General features: G+C 37.0%; 1 long non-coding RNA gene across 6 annotated transcripts in view; it reads left to right on the top strand.

Annotated features, from left to right (window-relative positions):
* The window catches only part of LOC144333303 (uncharacterized), an 81,195-nt gene that overhangs the window by 46,388 nt on the left and 11,597 nt on the right, over window positions 1-23,210 (top strand). For 4 of the 6 annotated variants that reach the window (XR_013401856.1, XR_013401853.1, XR_013401854.1 and 1 more), the window contains one exon: window positions 6,701-6,750. This is a non-coding gene — a long non-coding RNA (uncharacterized LOC144333303). Of the gene's footprint in view, window positions 1-6,700; window positions 6,751-7,246; window positions 7,273-23,210 lie in introns of all 6 variants that reach the window. The other 2 variants (XR_013401855.1, XR_013401850.1) reach the window with 1 other exon arrangement.

The raw sequence follows: 23,210 nt of genomic DNA, 5'->3' as shown, positions 1-23,210 counted from the left end.
AGAAACAGGTATATTCTAGGGAGTTTGCCTTCAACACTCTCCAGTTTATCAGTGAGTTTCTAAGTCCTTTTTTATTTGAATAAAAAGAAAAGAGCCTTTTACAGCCAGAAGTTTCCTACATATTTTTACAATGTTAAATACATACTAATATTATAACAGGTTTGCATCTGATACCTGGAGAAAGTAAGTTAAGTTCTCTTAACTATGGTGGATTCTGTTTCTATTATTAGACAGTAAATCAACATATGAAAAGATTGTAGAAACATTGCAATGATAACATTTCTGGAATGTTCACGTAGATTTCTTAAGAGGCTCACGAGAATTTAGAAAGATATATTATGGTCTACAGTTCTGAAGCCTGGGAAGACTCAGACTTTGGACATATTCTTGCGTATGCTAATGGATGATCTTAGATATTAATTTAACCTTTCTCAGTCATAATTTCCCCAACTGTGAAGTGAAGATAATAATCTCTTTATCTATATCATAAGGTTGCATGAAGATCAAATGAGATGTCCTCCAAGTAGTTAATGGAAAATGTACTTTTGATTAGAACCCTATAAAAATAAAAGTTAAGATGAGAAACAAAGGAAATAGAAAATAAGGTAACCATGGCATAGAAGGACTTATAGAATTCGTGTGGGGGACCCAAAGTAAACAGATTTAAAACAGTGCTAATCAAAACTGTATCAAACTTATTCAAAAGGCAAGTTTATGAGGTGTGCAATCATTTTTAAACAAAAGTACCCTTTATGTTTTTATAATAAGTATTATGAAAATTAATATCTATTAAACATGTACTATTTCTTAGGTTCTCTGTTAGCTATACTTTTGTCTCATTTAATCCCTTAAACCAAGTGAATCGGATATTGTTATCTTCATTTTACAGGAGAGAAAACTCAAAATTTTGAGACTTAAAGAAATAAAATTACTTGTCAAGGTCAAAAAAGATAGAGCTAGGATCCAAATTTCTTGTGTTTGCCCTTCCCACATTGAGTCTAGGGTTGACCTTGGGACTTGCTTTTGCCAATGGGACATTAGCAAGCATGACATTAACAGAGGCTTACTAACCACTTGGACTTAGGGAGTTTGTCTTGTTTGTAATGTTTCCTCTTGGAACCTTGAGACTACCATGATATGAGGAGCCCAAGCTAAGAGTCAGAACCAAGACTGCAGACATATGTCCTCCATTGAGCCTTTCCAGCCAGCTCCTGGATATTTAAGTAAAGTCAGGTGAGGTTCCAGACATCAAAGAACAGAAACAAGTTATTATCATTGTACATTGCCTAACTACTTGACCCACAAAGTCATAAGTATATAAAATAGTAGTCATTTTATGCTACCTAAGTTTGGAGTGATTTACTACATAACAATAGATAATTGATATTTAACTTGGGTTCAGTCTAAAGCTTAAGTATTCCTTACCCTGCAATATGCTGTCACAAATTATTGAAGTTTCCTGTATATTATCAAATGAAGTCTGGAACCTTGTTTTGCAAAGACATGAAACAAACTTTTATTAAAAAGTAAAAGAAGCTTAATAGAGAGAAGAGACAATCCACAGATTGGGAGAAAATATTTGAAAATCACATATGGGATAATGAGCCAATATTCAAAATATATAAATAAACCAAACTACTCAATAACAAGAAAACAACTCTATTTAAAAATGGGCAAAGGACTTGAATAGACGCTTCTTAAAAGAAGACTTACAAATGGCCAAGAGATACATGAAAAAAATGCTCAGTATCTTTAATCATCAGAGAAATGCAAATTAAAACCACAATGAGATACCACCTCACAATTGTAGACTGACTATTATCAAAAACATAAAAGATAGCAAGTGTTGGTGAGCATGTGGAGAAAAGGGAACCCTTATATACTGTTGGTGGTATTATAAATTAGTAGACATTTTGAAAATAATATGAAGATTTCTTAAAAAACTAAAAATAGAATTACCATATGATGCAGCAATCTCACTACTGGGTATATATTCACAGGAATTAAAATCATTATGCCAAAGAGACATCTGCACTTTCATGTTCATTGCAGCGTTATTCACAATAGCCAAGATATGGAAACAACCTAACTTTCCATCAAGGGATGAATAGATTTTTACGATGTGGTATATATACATAACAGAATACTGTTCATCTTTAAAAAATAAACTGAATTTCTGTCATTTTCAACAACATGGATGAACCTAGGGGATATTGTGTTAAGTGAAATGAGTCAGGCACAGAGAGACAAATACCATGTGATCTTATGTATATGTAAAATCTAAAAAAGGCAAGCTCATAGAAGGAGAGAGCAGATTTGCACGTAATTCTGATGCTAAAATTAAAAAAAAAAAAAAAATAGAAGTAGGGAGTAGAATGATGGTTACCGGGGGTTGGACTGGGGGAGGTAAATGGACAAAAGGAGAGACATTTGTCAACAGGTACAAAGTTACAGCTAGGAGGAATAAGTTTTAGCTGCTCTATTGCACAGCAAGGTAACTATAGTTAATGTATTAGATATTTCAAAATAACTAAAAGAGAAGATTTTAAATGTTCTCACCACAAAGAAATAATAAGCATTTGGGGTAACGGGTATGCTAATTACACTGATTTGATCATCTCACAATGTATATACATGTATTGAAACATCACATCCTACCCCATAAATATATAGAATTATTATTTGCCAATTAGAAAAAAGTAGAAGAAGAACACTAAAATGATTCATATCCTTCCATAGAGAGATTAATAGTTGTTGGTTAATATTTTGTCTTGTTTACAGTCTTATTTTTAATAAAATAAATTATTCTATCTTTTCTTGTAAATACTAAGTGTATTTTTAGAAGGAATTCAAACACTGCAAAAAGTACAAACATGGAGATTTAAAAATCAGTTAAATCTCACCACATAGGAAGAAACTTGGTTAATATTAGATGAACTTTATCCAGGCATGTTTCTTTAAAAAATAGACCACTAGACAGGAAAGAAATGCTTTAAAATATGATTATATTATAGATGACTTTTTTTTGAAAAAGAGTCAGGGTCTCACTTTGTAGCCCAGACTGAGGTGTAGTGGCACTATCATAGATTACTACCACCTTGAACTCCTGGGCTCAAGGAACCCTCTAGGGTAGCTGGGACCACAGGTGAGTGTTATTATGCCAAGGCAATTTTTTTATATTTTTTAGAGATGGGGTTTAGCCATGTTGCCCAGGCTGGTCTTGAACTTCTGAAATCAAACAATCCAACTGTCTTGGCCTCCCAAAGTGCTAGGATTATGGGCTTGAGCTACCATGCCTGGCCTATTATAGTTTTCGGGTTTTTTGTTTGTTTGTTTGTTTGTTTTTTGAGTTGGAGTCTTGCTCAGTCACCTAGGCTGGAGTGCAGTGGCACGATCTCAGCTCACTGCAACCTCTGCCTCCCAGGTTCAAGCTATTCTCCTGCTTCAGCCTCCGGAGTACCTGGGACTATAGATGTGTGCCACCCTGCCTGGCTAATTTTTGTATTTTAAGTAGAGCTGGGGTTTCGTTCTGCCAGCCAGGCTGCTTGTCAAACTCCTGATTTAGGTGATCTGCCCACCTCAGTCTCCCAAAGTGCTGGGATTACAGGCGTGAGCCACTGCACCCGGCCTATAGATGTTTTTTAAAGTGAAAAAGAAGCCAATTTCTTTATGACCCAAACACACACACACATGCATACATACACACCACACAAACATTCTCAAACACCCTGATGGAAGTGTAAGCTTCAAACAAATATTTCCTTTCCTTTCAACGTAAAAGATTCCTCTAAGACTGTGGAAGAAATTTTGGAAAAACACAAATGTTAAGAGATTGGAGGGGCTGGGTGCGGTGACTCACACCTGTAATCCCAGCACTTTGGAAGGCCAAGGAGAGTGGATCACCTGAGGTCGGGAGTTAGAGACCAGCCTGACCAAAATGGAGAAACCCCTTATCTACTAAAAATACAAAATTAGCCAGGCATGGTGGCACATGCCTGTAATCCCAGCTACTCGGAGGCAGGGGAATCGCTTGAATCCAGGAGGCAGAGGTTGTCGTGAGCTGCGATCCCAACACTGCACTCCAGCGTGGGCAACAAAAGCGAAACTCCACCTAAAAAAAAAAAAACGATTGGAAAGTCTCAGTTTTAATAGTGATTCCCTGCTATAAATAAGGAGGACATTAACAGTCACATCCATTCTGTCATTTCGTTCTATCTACCTTCCAGGTTTTATTAAAACTTATTTTTAACATAATAGGACTATTACAATGTACCGTGATTTCCCCCCAGAACCATGAAGAACGGTACAACCAATCTCCAATTGTCAAGGAATCTGAGGCCAGTGTGATTACTTCCCCGGTGATAGTGATTGGCGTTTTTGGTCTTTTTTGTTTGAATTCTTTTTCTTAATGCTTGATAGTAGCACAACTAGCATAAGGAAAATCACCTAACTAGAATATGAATTGGCGTTGACTACTCTGTGTCAAATTTCTTTCAAATCCAGTGTGTTCTTTCAGTCTGCAGCATTTGCCTTCAATTCAGGGGAAATTATTCTTATTCTTGTTTCATATTTTCAAATAACTTTTTGTATCTGTTTGGTTCTTTACAACCCAGTATCTATGTTAGATCCTTTTTATCTAACTCTCTTATCTGTTAATTTCCCCCTAATCTCTTAGATTGTTCCTCCTTCTCTTCCTTCTTCTTTTCTTTTTTACATTCACTATTATTATCTTTAGCCATTTCCCTATAAGAACAATTCTATATTTATCAGAACCTTTTTAATTTTCTTTGCTTCTTTGAAATTATTCATTTTTCTCAATTTGGCCAAAGTCAGTATCTGTGTTTGCAACTCAGTTTGGATCCTGTGAGGAAACAGAATTTGCCCTGTTTGCTTAAAATTTAGACATATTAAGAAGTACTGTTGGGGTGGGAATGAGATTAAGAGAAAAAAATAAGCAATAGTGAGATTCCAGAGACTAACAACTGCTTGAAGCTGCTACAGGCACTACAGCGCTCCTGGAGTCAACTGACAATGAACACAGAGAAGAAGGTCCCCTCTCACACCAGCAGAGTGTGGAGTGTTCTATCTACTGTCAGAGATCTACAAAGCAGCAGGGAAAAATTGGAGAAAAAACATATTGGCCTCTCCCTCCTCCTACCTTCTGATCTCCTGCCCAACTGGAAGCCCAAGGACAAAGGAGCAAGGGTGATGAGTCCTCAGGGGTCAGCTTTCCATGGAACACAGAGAATGGTAGTGGTGGAAATGGTATTGAGGGGTTTGACAGTGAGAATGATTAGCGTATACTTGTCATTTTGTGTGATGTTGCTGAAGGAACACAAAGACTTTAACTCTTCAATAGGTCTCAAATATTTACTCCTCTCCACTGGCTAGTGTGTGTGCACACACACATGTGCATTTGGCAAGTTTCCACCAAAGTCTTCATGAAGCCTTCATCTTTCCTAATTCCAAGAGAAGGTGTATGATCTTTAAAGCAGGAAACAGGCGATATCTTAGAGAATCTCTTCAAACAATGAGTCTGGTTTATTTCCTGAGCTCCTAAACCGTACTTTATTTGAAAGAAGAGAGAAGAGCCAATGAATTTTATGGCCTGAGAACAATGTTATCCATCCTTAATTGTTTTTTTCTCAGACTGACAAACTTCTTTTTGATCTCAAACCGTTGTTTGATCAACTCATTTTTCAGTTCATTCTTAAAATCCTTTGAATTTGTATTCTTATTAAATTCATCTATAGCTTAAAGCAACTGTGAGGTATTTCCATGTCATTTTTAAGCTATGATTTCTTCCAAGTTGGGTCCTTTTACTTTGCATTAAATATTTGTTTGTTTTTGCCATGAGATTTATTTTCATCTTGATCATGCCCAGGTAATTCTCCATTGATACAGTACAGGTGCATTCTTCCTACCATATGAGAATAATTTGTTTTCCTCTTAGCCACAGGTAGTGGGCTGACTTTTCTACAGTCTCCACTTTTCTACAGCTGGAGAGAATTGCATGGGCAAGAGACCCGCCCAGCTTGAGAGAATGTGTACAATCTTCATCTTCCTTACAGTGCCTGGTCTTTGTCCTCTTTTGTGAGGGTTTCTCAAAGCCCAGCACCAGCTTTCTATGTTCCAGTCCCATAGAGACAAATTTCCAGCTTTGTGCTTGATAACCATTGCTAAAAACATAATGGAGCAAAGCATAGGTCAAGCATCAAGGAATTAAGTAAATTGACTTGTCTATGTGAAGCCAGAAGACGTTAGATCTAGAAAGCCTATGGTTTTCTGAGAAGATACAAGTCTTACTTGGCTCTCTCTGGATCTATTATCTGTTACTAGTCTACATAATTTCACTGTTGGCTATGTAATTAGAAAGAGAGGATGGCAAACAAGAAGTTGGGAAAACCTATGAGTATTATCCTGAAAATAAAACCTAAACAAAAAAGTTAGGCAGAGATTGTTCTGAACAGTACAACAAGAAGTGAGTCAGTAAAAGGAGCTAAGAAATAGCTGACTTAATTCCATTGACATTTCCATAAACTCCAGAGGAAGATCTATAAAAAACATTAATCTATACAGTTTTTTGTCATTGGAATTTGATTTTTTTAAAATTTTGTTCTCTTTATTTAAAAGTCTTTAAAAATATTAGAGGGCTTTTTGTGTAAAATGGATATACCTATGTTTTCTTTTTTCTTTCTAGCATTTCTCTGGAGGACAATCCCTGGAATTTTGCTGAAACTGTGAGGAAAGGTACAATTTGCTGGTGTGGGGAGGGCGGGGTACACGTGTATCGTCTGTAAAGATGATGGAAGCCTAGAGCTGCTGGTGGTCATCTTTGCCACATGTGAGAAGAATCTGCCCAGAGAAAAACAAAGATAGAATGGGAAAGTCAAATCTTTAAGACGTAATTTGAGCACTGTGATCTAGCCGTGCCTGAAGTTCATTGGTGGAACTTCCCAGCTAGAAAGCCAGACAAGCCTGTTTCTCCCAAGTAGTTTGGGTAGGCTTTTTATTACTAAAAGAGGTTTCGTATTAATATATTTTGTTTCCAAGGAACTAATGACTGGACTTTAGAAATAGCTAGGCCTGCACTTTTTTCCCTGCTAAGAAAGGGAGTACTTAGCAGCTGTGTTGAAGAAAACACAATAAAACAAAGATTAAGAATGAAACAGCTGAATGATTTAAGTTACCAAGTGGCTCCTCCTTGAAGCAGGGCAATCTGTGATTATGATGTTTGTCATCCCAGGTGATTTGGCTGATTTGCCTAGCCGGGTGAGTATCCTTTCCCTCCCTTTCTTGTGTTTCCTCAACAAAGTTCCTCATCAGGTAGTGTACACATCAGGGGATTTCCTGATGGGAGGTCAGGATGGGGGAACCCTTAGGAATTGAGGATGGGGTGTTACTACTACTGCTTTCGCTTGTGTGTGACTTTGATCTTCCCGAACCATGGACGGTGTCCTCTCTTGCTTGTTCATGACAGTATTCCCCGTGCCCCGGACAGTGTTAGCCCACTATGGAACTTAATAAATGTTTGTAGCAGAAACTATTTACTTCTATGTCAAAATCAGTTCTGCTGGAAGCGTTGTTCTCAGAGGAATGGCACAAAAAGAGAGCACTCAGAAAGGCAAGGAACCAAGTATCAGCTTAATGCCTAGCTTATAGCTAAGAGGTACTATTAGGTTCTTGACATATTCTCACAATTACTAAAAAAAAAAAATTGTATGCAAGGAAAAAACAAATGTTGCAATGTAGTATACATTTGTTTTGCATCAAAATTTTAAAACTGTGCTAATTTTGTGACAAATGATCTATTTTATAGCCACAAATTTTAGTTCTTAAGCTATCACTCTGTGATTATCAGTATTTTGCCTTTTTAAATTTCACAATAAAATTCTAAATAACAATGTATCATGAAAATGTAAACTTTGGAAGTCAGAAGAGAAACATTACTTCATTCTTTTTTTTTTTTTTTTTTATGGAAAGTTGTAAAGCATCTTTGAAACACCATGATAAAGATCCCATTGCAGTTGAAGATTTGCTTATTTGATTGCTTGACCTAATGAAATCTATGGAACAGGCTGACCAGCTGTTAGATAGTAGGTTGGGAAAATGTGACGTCATCATCTGAGGCAGCCTTATACAAAGTTATAGAGCAGGTGAATTTGACATTCAGAAATGCTGCCTTTTCTTTTTAACCTGATGCTAGCCAGTTTTCAGTACTGTCTTCTTTCTATGCTGACCCTGTCTGAGAAAATAATCAAACATCCCAATCTGGCCATTTATTTTTTCTTTAAAGTGTTCTAATGACCTTTGACTCCTTACAGGATAAAATCCAACCTCTTTAGCATGATAAATTTTGTTTGTTTTTTTTTTTTTGATCGGGAACTTTATCTCAGGAATTTGCCAACAGATTTTTTTGAGTTCACCGACTTGTTTTTGTTTTTGTTTTTGTTTTTGCCCCACACTATTGGAGGTCAAGGGGGTCTTCTATATAGCACACATCTTGTCATCCAAGTTCTGAATCCATTAAAAATAAGACAAAAGTGTAAGGCATATGGGAACCCAAATGTGATATTTGTTACCGACAGAGCTGATAGTTGAAAAATTGCCTACTGGTGGACAAGTGGACTTTCTAATACTGGTACCCAGAATTAGATGGTTATAAAACCACGTCATAGGCAGTTCTGGAAGATAGCAAAAGCCCCCTGACAGTGGGTGCCAATGTGCCCAGATAGTACCATATGGAAGCAGCACAGCATAAGGTTCTTCCCTATAGACAAGTGGCTCTCCAGCAGAAGGAGAGAGGAAGTGGCTTCTCTCCTTACACCCAATCTCTCCTTTCAAATTTTCCCATCATATTAAGATACTTTTCTCAGAGGAGGACTAGTGAGCTGGGGGTAGGGTGGGGAGAGGAAGCCCAGGGCTGTGATGCAAGTGGAAGACCCACCATATGGAAAGGAACATAGGACTAGAGAAGAAGGATCCCTCCAGTAAGATGGACTGAACCTCCAGCTTCACTACTGTTATTGCCAAAGCACTGAGTTCTTTTAGTGAGGATCTCTTTTTAGACTCTTTATTGCTTGTATGTCTGAAAACATCTATTTCTCTCTCACTTTGGAAAGATTATCTAGTTTGGTGGTTTTCAGAAAAGAGGATGACAAGTTTCCTAGATCTTCCTCTGAGGCTATTGACAGGGAAAAGGGAGGGGAAACTGTTAAGCTGGTGGGATATGGATTCTAAGTTCCAGCCATAGCCATACCCTCTTTATTTCTCATATATATTTACATATTGAGTTTCTACATAATATTGTTTGGAAGAAAGGATCTTATTAATAGATAAAATCTGAAAGATGTTATTATAATCGAATCCATCTTATAATAATAATAACAAACACTTAATTAGCACTTATTATGTTTCAGAAACAACCTTAAGTTATGGTGTGTGTGTATGTATTTGTGTGTATAAACACACATGGTAATTTAATTCTAAGACAATCTTATGAAATAGTTATAATAATATCACCCTTTTATTGATGAGGACACTGAGGCACAAATATTTTATCTTTTCTGAAGTTATGCAGCTGGTAAGAGGCACAACTAGAACTTGGTCCCAGTTTTCTGAATTGGGAGTGTATATTATAAACAATGGCACTATTGTGAATTCTAGAAAGTTAGAATGAATCCCACAGCTAGATAGTGGAATGAGGAGAAAAACAAGAATCTAGATTTCCTCACTTTCCTACTAGACTTTTGTGACTACGTCATAGCATTTTCAAGGTGACCGCCTACTCTGTGCTCATATAATGTTGAATCTGACCAACTTTGTGTTCACTGTTGCTGATGTCCATAGTTCAGTGGAGATGACTCCAGACTTGGATATTTAACATCCTACCTGATTTCACCTGTTGGATGACTCACGAGCATCACAAACTTTAGAAGTCCCAGAGAGAACTTATGATTCCACACCCCATGAATCTACTTGCCCTACTGATCTTCTTTCAGTAAATTTTGTCAGTTGCTCAAGCCAGGAACTTGTTCATCTTTTTTTATTTTTTTTTAAGATGGAGTTTCATTCTTGTCGCCTAAGCTGGAATGCAATGGTGCAATCTCAGCTCACTGCAACGTCCACCTCTTGGGTTTAAGCAATTCTCCTGCCTCCGCCTACCAAGTACCTGGGACTAGAGGTGTGCACCACCACACCCGGCTCATTTTGTATTTTTAGTAGAGATGGGGTTTCACCATATTGGCCAGGCTGGTCTCGAACTACTGACCTCAGGTGATCTGCCTGCCTCTGCCTCCCAAAGTGTTGGAATTACAAGGTTGAGCCACTATGCCTGGCCTTGCTCATCATTTTTAATTTCTTCCTCTCTTTGCCTCTCATTTCCAACCCACCAGCAAGTCTTTTTGATATACACATGGTAATACAAAATACAGCTGGAATCTATATAATTCTCTCCAACATTGCACCATCCTTAGAAAAACAACACAGTAGCTATTACCACCATATTTTTTTCTTTCTTCTCCCCAAACAGAATGAAATCTCTCTATACACCATCTGTCTTTTCCAAGGTTTACACTCAATATACTCAAAAACAATACTCCATCCAATCCTTTTTACCGTTTTGCAACCCCATATTGTGAGAAATAAATTAAAAGTCACAAACACCTCAAAATTTACCCTGAAGAATCACATTTCACAAAATTTTCTTTTGAAAAGGATAAGACATTATAAATACACACACACCACAACTCTCTTATCCCAATTTATTTTATGCTTGATCTAATTTCTAATTCATATGGTTGCAAAGTTGTTAGTGTAAGCTATTCAGGAATATTTTATGGAAATTTGCCACAAAAACCTTTTGCTATCTGTTTCAGTATTTAACTTTTCAAGATTTGATATCAAAATATATACTTGGGAAAGTTTAATTTCAAACAAAGTCCTTAAGCTGTATTGAACTTGTTTAGTTTAGTCATATTTTAATCTTCCTGTTATTATATTGGCATGTTACAATTAATGGCCTATTTGAAATTCCATTAAATCTTCTATTATCAGCAGTTCATAACTGCAGCATAAAAATTTTTCTCTAGGCTGAAACTTGTTATACAAAGGTCTCAGCCTAGAACCAATTAAAAAAATTAGTCATTAAGTAGTTTGTCTTTGAATGCAGACTTGTCATTTTCATTAATTTTTGGACTAAGCTGTTTAGCCAGGTCTATACTGCTCCATGCTAATGTTCTAAAAATTGTTTTTGAAATGTTCATGGAAAAAGTTATGGGAAATACAAGGAAAAATAATATCTCATTTTAGACCGGGGAATGATTTGGCTCTTTATGTCCAGTATTCCCCAGTCCTGCATCTCTCTGGCCCACCCTTACCACCATGTAAGTCTCAATTCCTCTTCCAAGGTTAGGAAGGATCCATTGCCTGTCTATGCAAAGTGAAGACTGAAATTTTAATCAGATTTTTAATGACTCTACCTGTTTTTAGTCCTGCATTCACCTCTCATTTTTAGGGGTACCAGGTACCACCTGTTTCTTTGCCTCCTTGGGGTTTTGCAATGAACGTCAGCTCTTCTTGGTTCAGTGAATGGAATGATAAAGAGTACCGCTACTCAAGTTTACATTTTGGCTATATCATTCACTAGTCTTTTAATCTTAAATCAAATACTTAACTTCTGGCTGACCCAGTGGCTCATGCCTGTAATCCCAACACTTTGGGAGGCTGAGGTGGGTTAATCTCGAGGCTAGGAGTTTGAGACCAGCCTGGTCAACATGATGAAACCCCATCTCTACTGAAAATACAAAACTTAGCCTGGTATGGTGGCATGTCCCTGTAATCCCAGCTACTTGGGAGTCTGAGGCTGGAGAATCACTTGAACCCAGGAGGCTGAGGTTGCAGAGATTTGAGCAGCTCCTGGTGGCCACGATCACGCCACTGAACTCCAGCCTGGGCAACAGAGTGAGACTCTGTCTCAAACGAAACAAAACAAAACAAAACAAAACAAAACAAAAAAAACTGTTTTTCAGCCTCAGTCTCTTTATCTACAACATAGGGATAACAAACTGTCATAGGGTTTTTGCGAGGATTAAGTGAGCTAAAGAGGGTGATGTTTAACATAACAGAGGAATGGATCAGGCAGAACATGAAAGGCCAGTTAAGGACTTGGCTTTTACTGTAAGTGAAGTGGAGAACCATTGCAAGGTTTTGAGTGGAAGGGTGACATGATCAGATTTTTAAAAAAGAAAACAATCGAGGTTTAGGATGTTCTGACAGATTATATGTTAAAGAAAGAGAAGTGTCAACGTGATTCCAAGAGTGTTGACCTTCAGCAAGGATAGAGTTTCCATCAACTGAGACAGGCAAGGCTGTGGGTAGAGTGGGTTTGGAATGGTTGGGAGTAGGAATTGTGTTTTGGTTCTCTGTTGGACATTAAAATAAGGCAGTGGAGAGAGAGTTATGGGCGGGAATGTGACAGTTGAGAGTCTTTGCACTGAAATTGTGTTTAAAGCCCTGAGAAGAATGAGGTCACAGGGGAGTGAGTATAGACAAAAAGGACTGTGCCCTGGGGCAAACTAACACCAAGAGCTCTGGATTAAAAAGAGGATTGAGACTGAGAAGGAGTGCTCGGTGAGGTGCGAGGAGACCAAGATAGTTGTACTGGATGGCAAGGGAATGAAGTGTATTGGAGAGAAGTGAGGGATGAGTTGTGTTTCATGTGGCTGACAAGTCAAGTATAATTAGGTCTGCTAGATTTAGTGTAGTGAAAGTCATTGAAGATCCTAACAAATGATTTTCATGGAGGATTTGGGGAGAAAGTAAATGAAGTGGTTTTACAAAGTAACTGAAGAGGAGGAATTGGAGACAGCAAGGCAGATAACTCTAAAGGATTTTTCTGAAAAGGGAGTAAAAGAAATAGAGTAGTAGCTTGCAGGGGTCAGGGATCAAGAAATAACAGCTTATTTGTATACTATAGGAATCAACTCCCATGAACAGAATTCTAGAATACTATACAGTTCCCTTCTAGATGCAGAACTTTTACTTATACAGCATATCCTCAAATAACATTGTTTTGTGCAAAGTCATTTTATTATGCCATCAATGAAAAAAAATTAATTCTGGGACAGAGTCACTGTCTGTGTGAAGTTTGCATGTTCTTCTTATGTCTCCATGGATTTTTTTTCTCAAGTACTTCTATTTCATCCTATATCCCAAAACTGTGCATGTTAGGTTAACACGTATGCCAGTCTGAGAGAGTGTATGTATATGTGTGTGTCTGTGTGTATGTGCATGTGTGTGCCCCACAGTGGAATGGTGTCCTGTCGAAAGCTGGTTCACTCCTGGTGCCCTGAGCTGCCAGGAAAGGCTCCAGCTACCTGAGATGCTGAACTGGAATAATCAGGTTGGAAAATGAAGAATGAATAGAAATGATGGTAAAATAAAAATTTGTAAAGTATGCAATAATCATACAAATACAGGACAATAAACAATTTGACATGAAAGCACTCAGTGAGCATACCATATTTATGGTTTTTTGGACTGTGTGGTGGTTGGAGGTGCTCATTACAACTCTCACTTTGCAAATATTTATTTCTCAATTGAACCCACCACCACTACTACTGCTGTGATTCACTGATTCACTACAAATTAGATAAGTAATTATCTTATTTTTATTAATCTTTCTGAAATGTACATGTAGACAACATTTATTTCAATGTTTACTATTAGAAGTGGGTCTTTATTAAGAAGTTTGGTGATGTTTTTGTGACCAGAAATATGCCACAGGATCTTAACTCTTATTTATATCAATTAGCCTGTCGTAAAATCGGTTTTGTTGAATGTCGCTTTGTTTAAACTTAGTCTCCAAGAATCCATTGACGATATTAAGTGAGGACGTATTGTAATAGTTAATAAATGGAATAAATTTGAGAAAAGAACATTTGTAAGCCTAAAGCACAATGGTTAATTGCATGTATCAAGTTATGTAGTCAAAATGCTCTATCTTCAAATTCCAACTGTAATATATATTGGCTCTTTGATAGGAATAATTAAGCCTCCTTTGAAGAGTTTGATGAAGGTGGCTTCAGTCAACCAACATTCATCATATGCCTAATGTATGTCAGGCACTGTTTTAGGTGCTGTGGATAGAGCACTGGACAAAACAGATAGTAAATGCTAATCATTTGTCACAATGCCTTATCATAGAAAACACACAATAAATATAGGTTGTTCTCATAATTTTTTTTCTCTATGTTATCCTCATCAATATTAATTACAGAATATCTGGAGGGGACCAAGCTCATGAAATATTTAAAATTTTATAGTAAAATCACTGATCATTAGAGAAATGCAAATCAAAACCGCAATGAGATAGTATCTCACACCAGTCAGAATGGCTATTACTAAAATGTCAAAAAATAACAGCTCCTGGAGAGGTTGTGGAGAAAAGGAATGCTTATATACTATTGGTGGGAGTGTAAATTAGTTCAACCATTGTGGAAGACGGTGTGGCAATTCCTCAAAGACCTAAACACAGAAATACCATTCAACCCAGCAACCCCATTACTATGTATATACTCAAAGGAATATAAATCATTCTGTTATAAAGACACATGCACACATATGTTCATTGCAACACTATTCACAATAGCAAAGATACAAAACCAACCAAATGCCCATCAATGACAGACTGCATAAGAAAATATGGTACATACCACGGAATACTTTGCAGCCGTAAAAAAGAAAAAAGATGATGTCATTTTCAGGGACATGGATGGAACTGGAGGCTATTATCCTTAGCAAACTAATGCAGAAACAGAAAACCAAATATTGCGTGTTCTCAATTATAAGTGGGAGCTAAAAGATGAGAGCACATGGACACATGGTGGGGAACAACACATACTGGGGTCTATTGCAGGGTGGAGGGTAGGAGGAGGTAGAGAATTAGGGAAAATAACTAGTGAGTATTAGGCTTAATACCCGGATGATGAAATAATCTGTACAACAAACCCCCATGACACAAGTTTACCTAGGTAACAAACCTGTACATGTACCCCAAATTTAAAATAAATTAAAAATAATAAAATACAATTATTTGACTATTAAAAAATCTGGAGTATAATGCCTAAAAGAAATATGAAAATATTCAAGAGAAAAGGAAGCAGAATTACCAGTTTCTCAAATATCAGAATCCGGAACAAAGAGTAGAAAGAAAGATATTATGGCTAGATATGAAAATAAAATATCTCACAAATTGAATGGGCTGTCTAATTGTGACAAGTAATTAATTCTCAGAGGTAATATTCACACAGCACCATCAGGAATGTTGTATTGGGTATTTCTATTTGAGAGTGATATTTTAGACTTGGGTGTTTCTAAGATCATTTGTGGGTCTAAAATGTAATGATTTAATAAATTTCTTTAGATATAAATTATTCATCCTGGTTGGAATTTTGATTGATTTGTTCTTAGGTGGTTCACTTACCTTCTTTAGGTCTCAGTTTGGACCTCATCTGTAAAAAGACTTCTGCTGGGTTTTTAGCTCTAAATTACTTTAGTTAATTAATGAAAGCAACCTGAAAAACTATTTTTTCCTTGCCAGGCATGTTGGTGCTTGCCTGTGGTCCCAGCTACTCAGGAGGCTGAGGCAGGATCACTTGAGCCCAGGAAGTCGAGTCTACAGTGAGCCATGATGGCACTACTACACTCCATCCTGGGTGACAGAGTGAGACCTTGTCTCAAAAAAAAAAAAAAAAAAAAAAAAAAAATTAAAAATTAACAAAAACCTGTCTTCCCATTTGTTTTTAGTTTTTATTTGGAGCTAGGAATGTGGAGAATCCTGGGCTACATGCAGTATATAGTATTACTTTTCATCTCCATTTGACTTTAAAGATTAAAAATTGCATGAATTATATTTGAAAGAAACTCTGAGCTTTGCAGATAAGCAGAAAAGCCTCAGCAAATAAAAACTATATTGCAAAGAGAATACTGTGCAGTGTAGGTAAAAATCAAACATTTACTCTTTGTTCTGAAATCTAAGTTACTGGAAGCGAACAAAACTGCAAACAATTATTGCTGTGAGAAACAACTCCTGCTGGGCAGTCTTAGGATGTCAACTCTAATTCTGCACTGAGGGCTAGTTCCATGGTGCCTGGGATAATTATTGAGAAGACAACTCTTTCCAGCATTTACTATTTTTAAGTATTTCTTTTTTCTTTCAGTGCTCTCTCTTTATTTCTCTACTCTTATTTTCCTGTGCCATTTCATTTTGATCTTTCTAAATTCACAATTATTTGAACATATATGCTCAGAATAACTGACAAAGGATAGCGGCAAAGGAATATAAAGAAGTGTAAGACTTGGTCCCTGATCTTAAAGGATCGGTAGATTATTCAATGAAGAAAGAATGGAAGGAAAATAGAATAAACCGAGCTCTTGCAGTGACGTTGGCACTATATTAAGTATGAGAAGACTTAGGTAGTTTTACAGAGGTCATACATAATACTTGGTGGGCATTACTCATTGAATCCTCTCACCAACTCTGTAAAATACTTATGTCCACACGTTGATTCTAGGTTAAGAAATTTGTCCATGGGTGCCTGAACCGAAAGTCATATTTCTTTTTACCACAATGTGCTGCCTTAGAGGAACAATTGAATACAATGGGATCAAGTACATTGTGGGGTGGAGTAGGCTGTATTTATAACATGCATATGAGAGAGAGAGGTAAGATATCACAGGTGGTTGGAAAGATGGGTGTGAACTTCTTGAAGAAGTGGAGACTTGAGTCATTTTTTCATTCATTCTTTAATTAAATATTTATTAAGCATTCTATACCAAGCACAGTGTGTAGACCTGGCTTAGCTGCTGGTGATACAAATTTTAGAAAGAATCGATGCCTACAGAAACAAAAACTTCTTGAAATATGTATACAGTAGGTGATGACCATGTTTGATAATGTCTTTATTTTCCCAAGTTTTCATGAAAAACATAAACTTGAATTTGTTGATTTAAGAGGAGCCTCTAAGATCTTTTAAAAATTCAATAAAAATCCCTGCTTTAGTTTTGGTTTCCACTTAAAATGAACATTTAGCACAATGTTTCCCAAATACAGCTGAGAGAAGTAATCACCTGGGCACATCTTAAAACTGTAGATTCCAGAAAAGTCTGGGAATCTATATTTTTAACAATAGCTCCAGGTTATTTTTATTATTAGCAAGTTTGGGAATCACTAAGTTAGCCCAAAGCTATTTGAAATTTAGCCTTAGATTTCTTGATAATCTACTCAGGCTTGTACAATCCAAACTGGTTTGACACACAGCTGGAAGTGTCAGATCACTGGACCAGATGGACTTGAAATTGCCCTTAAGTTTTGATGGGAAAACAGCATTACAAACCAGATTTGTAAACAAAATTTAACATAATTAATATTTAATCCTATTAATAAAAAATAATAACCAAACTCAAATTTGTTCCATTTCTACATTCCTAAGACTAAGCTTTTGGGGCAAGAGAATCAGATGGGGGTAAGTAAAAAGACAGTGGCAGTATCATTCATTTTAATTTTATGCTTGGATACTTGAAGCAGATCAAATATGGAGGAGAGACAGAATCTGGTTTTTAGGAGAAGATCGTTGTCTTGTTTTCAGTTTTAATACAGTTTAAAAGCTGAATAACAGAGGGGTGAACAATAATTTTAGTGAAAAAGATTTTAGGTGCTTGAGAAGGATATTAAAAAAATTCTGTGTTATGTATAATACAATTGAAAAATACTTCTTCGTGGAGATTATGATAAACTTTTCTCGAAACCAGAGCTTTTATTTTCTTTTCTTTCTTTTTTTTTTTTTTCGATGAAGCAACTGAAGGCTGGTTTGTGGTATGGAAAAGAAAAGATACTCTAGCTTTCTAGTCCTTAGCAGTGAAAACTAATGTAATCTATTCCAGATATTAATTAATAGGTTTGGCTTTGTGTTGGTCCTGCAATTAACGTGCTGTGTGATTCTGGGCAATTTACCTAGCTTCTCTGCTTTTTAATTTCAATCTCTGTCAATGGGACATAACAACACATATTCCATGCATCATACAGATTATTGTGAGGCTTGAATGCCATAATGGGCATAAATACAAAGAGTTATTAAACTCATTGGATAATCACAAATTCTGTATATTTTATTTCAAAATGGTCTGAAAATCATTATTCTAAACTGTTTAAAAGGAGTATTTGGTTAGGGAATCTAATACAGGCAAGGGAAAGGCCCAATAAATTATTGAGATCTTACTGGTGCCCAGCTTCTCTCAGTGACACAGTAATAGTCCACCCTATCCCCAGAAATTGTTTCCACATCACAGTACAAAAGAACAGTGGTGTGGGAGCCACTCTCGTAAACTTTCCCAATCCCTGCTTGGCTTGTTTAGCAGCTCAATAGATACTGTCCTATCACTGCTGTCCATTTTCACCCCTTTCACGGGTCTGTAACTCAGGCAGTGGCTTGTGTTCCTTCTTAGTTTAAATGCTATTACTCACTTGGAATTCCAAATGGGAAAATGCTGGCAATGCAAAGGTTAATAGAAGAGCTGACACAACTCTAATTGCAGCAGCACAGACATATCTCTGTAATTGTAGCCCGCACTTATCTCGGTTTCTCATACTCTTTCAGCCCATTGAGATCTGCCTCAAGCTGAAGATGAAAAGGGGGACTCTGGAGTCGCTTGATCGAGCAGAGTCTGATAGAGTTATCAGGCTTTTGCAGATAGAATGCCTACCACTGTTGGATACATTGTCATAATCAGTGTTTAGGCAAAACACCTGGACTTCTGCAGGGGCCACAGCCCCCTCCCCACCACAACACTACTGGTGCCTAGGCATTTGTATGACCGGGAGACAGATGAAACTGAAAGCGATAAAGGTACCAGTCTGAACTGGTTGTCAGATGCTTCACTGAATGTTTCCCATTAGGTCATTATTGAATATATGTTTATTTTCATACTTAGGAAGGCATTGGAAACATGCCCAACTCATCTATAGCAACTGACTACAGCTTTTAAATCCCAAACATGCTGATGCTTGTTGATTGTAATTGGCCATGCTACATGATGATGACTTTGGGAGGGTGGAGATGCTAATTTTGCAACTTTGGGAATCTCGAGTCAGCTAATTTAATGAGGACCCAGACTCCTTACTGTCAAAAGAGACTCTCATGAAATTAACCATCACGATTGTCTCCTTAATGTTAGCATTGAACTTGCCTAGGTTGGGTACTTTTATGGTATGAATTAGACCAATGTTGCTGGGTTAATATGCATAGGTGGAAAGATTGGTACTGACTATCTTTATTTAAATTTTCAGAGTCTTTGTGTATTTGGTTCTGTTTAAAGATTTTATGGAGGTAAAATGTACGTGAAATTATATATTCTCTCTCTTTTATTATCATTCTATTTATTTATCTGGTTTGTTTAGGCTAGTTATAGGTTCCCCATATGACACTGCTGTGTATATGATTATAGATATTTGTGCTCGATATTTTTACCCTGATCCTGGGTAGATCATGGAGCTAACATTTTTCAGGTGAAAATATGTACATAGAAAGACACTTCTGCAACTTTGTTTGATTTCAAAGGTAAAGGCCTTTGTCAGCTTTCACAGACTAATGTCTAATGCACAGGTTTGCTTTTGACACCTCCAGTTACCCACCGGAGAACTTTTACTTCCTCTCCCTGAAGAATCCAATGCACTCAAGATCTACATTTTTCTTTCATTTGATTCGATAATTTATTTACACTGATGATTTAGTAAGTTACCCATTTTCAGTGGCATTTTTGTTTAAAAAGGGGTACGTGGTGAGGAAATAGTTCATCTTAACACCAAAGAATCACTAAAAATGACAGGCAGCAATGATTGGTGGCAAGGACACTTTCAGGGAAAAGATCTTCTGCAGTTATCTTCACTCCTGTAATCAACTTTGGTAAAAAGGCCCAGACTCTGGGATGTGATTGTGACAACCTGAGTCGTAAGAATGAGTGGGTGTGTGAATGTGTGGGTTTGTGTCCTGGGGGAGATGAAACACAGGCAGAAGAAATACCTACTGAAAATTAAAGAGGCCCTACAAAACATCTTGAGGAATGACATAAAGGGAAGGAACATGTTGAATAAATAACTATATGCACAAATGGCAAACCTGGAGCTCAGCTGTAGTATTTTCACATGGCTAATGATAGCAGTAACACTAATAACAATAAGCCAGCATTTATTAAGCATCTACTCTGTGCTGAAACTGTGCTAAGTGCTTTATTGTATTTGTTCCTAGAATTCTTGCAACTACTTTATGAAGTAGATATAGTCTTTATCTTCATTTTAGATGGTAAACCTGAGGCACGAGAAATCTAAATAAATCACTGGACATAGTAAGTTGTTAGAATTAGATCAAATCCAGGTGATTCTAATTCCAAAACCTAGTTTTTTTGTTTGTTTGTTTGTTTGTTTTAAGTTCATAAAATTCTTACAACTACTCTATAAAGTAGGTATAGTTTTTATCTTCATTTTAGATGGTAAAACTGAGGCATGAGAAATCTAAATAAATTATTGGACATAGTAAGTTGTTAGAATTGGATCAAATCCAGGTGATTCTAATTCGAAAACCTAGTTTTTTGTTTTGTTTTGTTTTGTTTTTTTGAGACGGAGTCTTTCTCTGTCGCCCAGGCTGGAGTGGAATGCAGTGCTGCGTTCTCCACTCACTGCAACCTCGGCCTTCTGGGTTCAAGCAATTCTCCTGCCTCAGCCTCCCGAGTAGCTGGGACTACAGGTGCTCACCACAATACCGGCAAATTTTTGTATTTTAGTAGAGAGAGGTTTCACCATGTTGGCTAGGCTGGTCTGGAACTCCTGACCTCCGGTGATCTGCCCGCCTTTGCCTCCCAAAGTGCTGGAATTACAAGCATGAGCCACTGCGCCTGGCCCAAAACCTAGATTCTTAACCAATGTACTATGCTACTTCCAACAAAGTTATTTCAGAGTCTTTTTTTTTTTGTTCTCAGAGAATTTTATAGGTCAGCTCAGGTCAAGGAAGGGAAAATGGCTGTTAAGACACAAAATACATGTATCCTACTATGAATTACTTTACCTCTTTTAAACATCTACTCATTGTCTGGATCAGATTAGACAAAGAGAAGAAAGTCATTTTTAAGATCTATAAAAATTTTAGAGAAAGCACAGAATGAAATGAGTGAAAAGTCCTTCCTGATCTCTATATTTTTATAGCAAAAACCATTATATGTGTTCTATTTTCATCAGGAAGAGTATATGCTTATTTGGACTTTATATGTAAACTGATTTTTAAGAGTAACATTCTGAAGTTGTGAGGCTCTCCTAGGAAGTGGCTTCATCTTTTTCCTTGTTGAATTTCAGCTCTAGCACAGGATTGGCCTTTTGAGAGAGTAGAGGGTGACTGACTCTCCAACGTGAGGAAATGAGGTAAAATAAAGTGAGATACTGGCATTAGATGCCTGGATTCAGTTACCAGCTCTGCCTTTCCCATCTGTGTGGGACCTTGGGCAAATCAAATCACTTAAGCTCTCTAATGCAGTGATTCTGACACTTTAGTATGCACCAGAATCGCCCAGGCTTCTTGCTGAAACACGATGTGCTGGGCTCCACCCCAGAGTCTCTGAATCAATAGGTCTGAAATGGGCCCAAGCATCTGCCTGACACGTTTCCAGGTGATCCTAATGCTATCAGTCCAGGGCTACACTTCGAGAAACATCATTCAGAGTCTCATGTTTGCATCTTTAAAAGGGGATAATAGTATCTACCTCGTTAGGCTGTTGTAAGGTTTGGAGACAGAATCTCAAGCTGACTTTCTCACCTGTGCATGTACACCCCACACTAGAACTCTACGTTCGTTTAGTGCTTAAAGTCCACTATTCAGACCCTCCATTTGGATTGTTAAATGGACATTGGTGATTCCAGAGTTTCTGGAGTGTCAGTTAAAACTTAACAGCTACCAGATGTGTAGAGTTAACTTGCAAAAGTTACACGTATCTGAGAAAGAGGGAAAACAGGAGCAGAGATCTGTGCTTCTGCAGCATAGAAGAAAATGTCTGAAGAAGACCTTCTTCCCATTCTGCATAACATTCATGAAGGTCTCTACTGATTTTCAGTATTTTCTAAATGCAAACTTGAGAACCAAATTAACTCATTAATTAATTTATTTAGCACATATTTACTGTGCCTTAAAAAAATCCTTGTGCTATGACTCCTACAATACCACGCGAGGATAAGAAAAATATAATTCCTAGCCTCAAGAAAGTTTATTAAAAGTCCTTTGAATCTCTGTTTCTAGATTAAATCCTGGGTCTTCATCTATAATTTGAATATATTTGTTATTTTACAAGACTTACTGATCTAAATCAATCTACATATACTGAATACCACATTATTCTCTCTGACCTTTATTAAGTTTAGTGGATAGCACAAGAGAAATACCACAGACTCTGAATTCAAAGAATTAAGAGTTTATTAACTAACACATATTTAAATATTATATACTATCAGCACTAATAACACATATATTTGCTAAATATTAAGGAGTGTTCAAAGAAGGAAACCTAAAGGAAGATTTCCTTGTGATTGAAAGTGTTTTCATTTGGTGGACCCATAACTATATTTCAGAGGCAATTTGAGATTCAGTCATTAATACTATGACTTTTAACTTTAATCCAAAGTGAGACCCTAATGGAAATCTAAAACTTGCTGAAATACATGGCAAAGAGAAATCTGTTTGATGTTTTCCCTTATAAGTACTATTTTACACTTCCATTTTCATTTCTTGGGTTCTGGAAATTCCAACTCATCCAAACCTTTACTGACAATATATATGAGACTCTCTAAGTTTATTTATTGACTCGGAAGTTTTTATTTTATTTTATTTTGTTTTTTTGAGACGGAGTTTCACTCTTGTTGCACAGGCTGGAGTGCAATGGTGCTATCTCAGCTCACCATAACCTCTGCCTCCTGGGTTCAAGTGATTCTCCTGCCTCAGCCTCCCGAGTAGCTGGGATTACAGCCCCTGCCACAACGCCCAGATAATTTTGTATATTTAGTAGAGATGAGGTTTCTCCATGTTTGTCAGGCTGGTCTTGAACTCCCTACCTCAAGTGATCTGCCCACCTCGGCCTCCCAAAGTGCTAGGATTGCAAGCGTGAGCCACCATACCCGG

This window comes from Macaca mulatta, chromosome 12 (assembly GCF_049350105.2).
Source record: "Macaca mulatta isolate MMU2019108-1 chromosome 12, T2T-MMU8v2.0, whole genome shotgun sequence".
Classification (NCBI taxonomy): domain Eukaryota; kingdom Metazoa; phylum Chordata; class Mammalia; order Primates; family Cercopithecidae; genus Macaca; species Macaca mulatta.
Note: the sequence above shows the minus strand (reverse complement) of the source record. Positions and strands in the feature narration are given on the sequence as shown.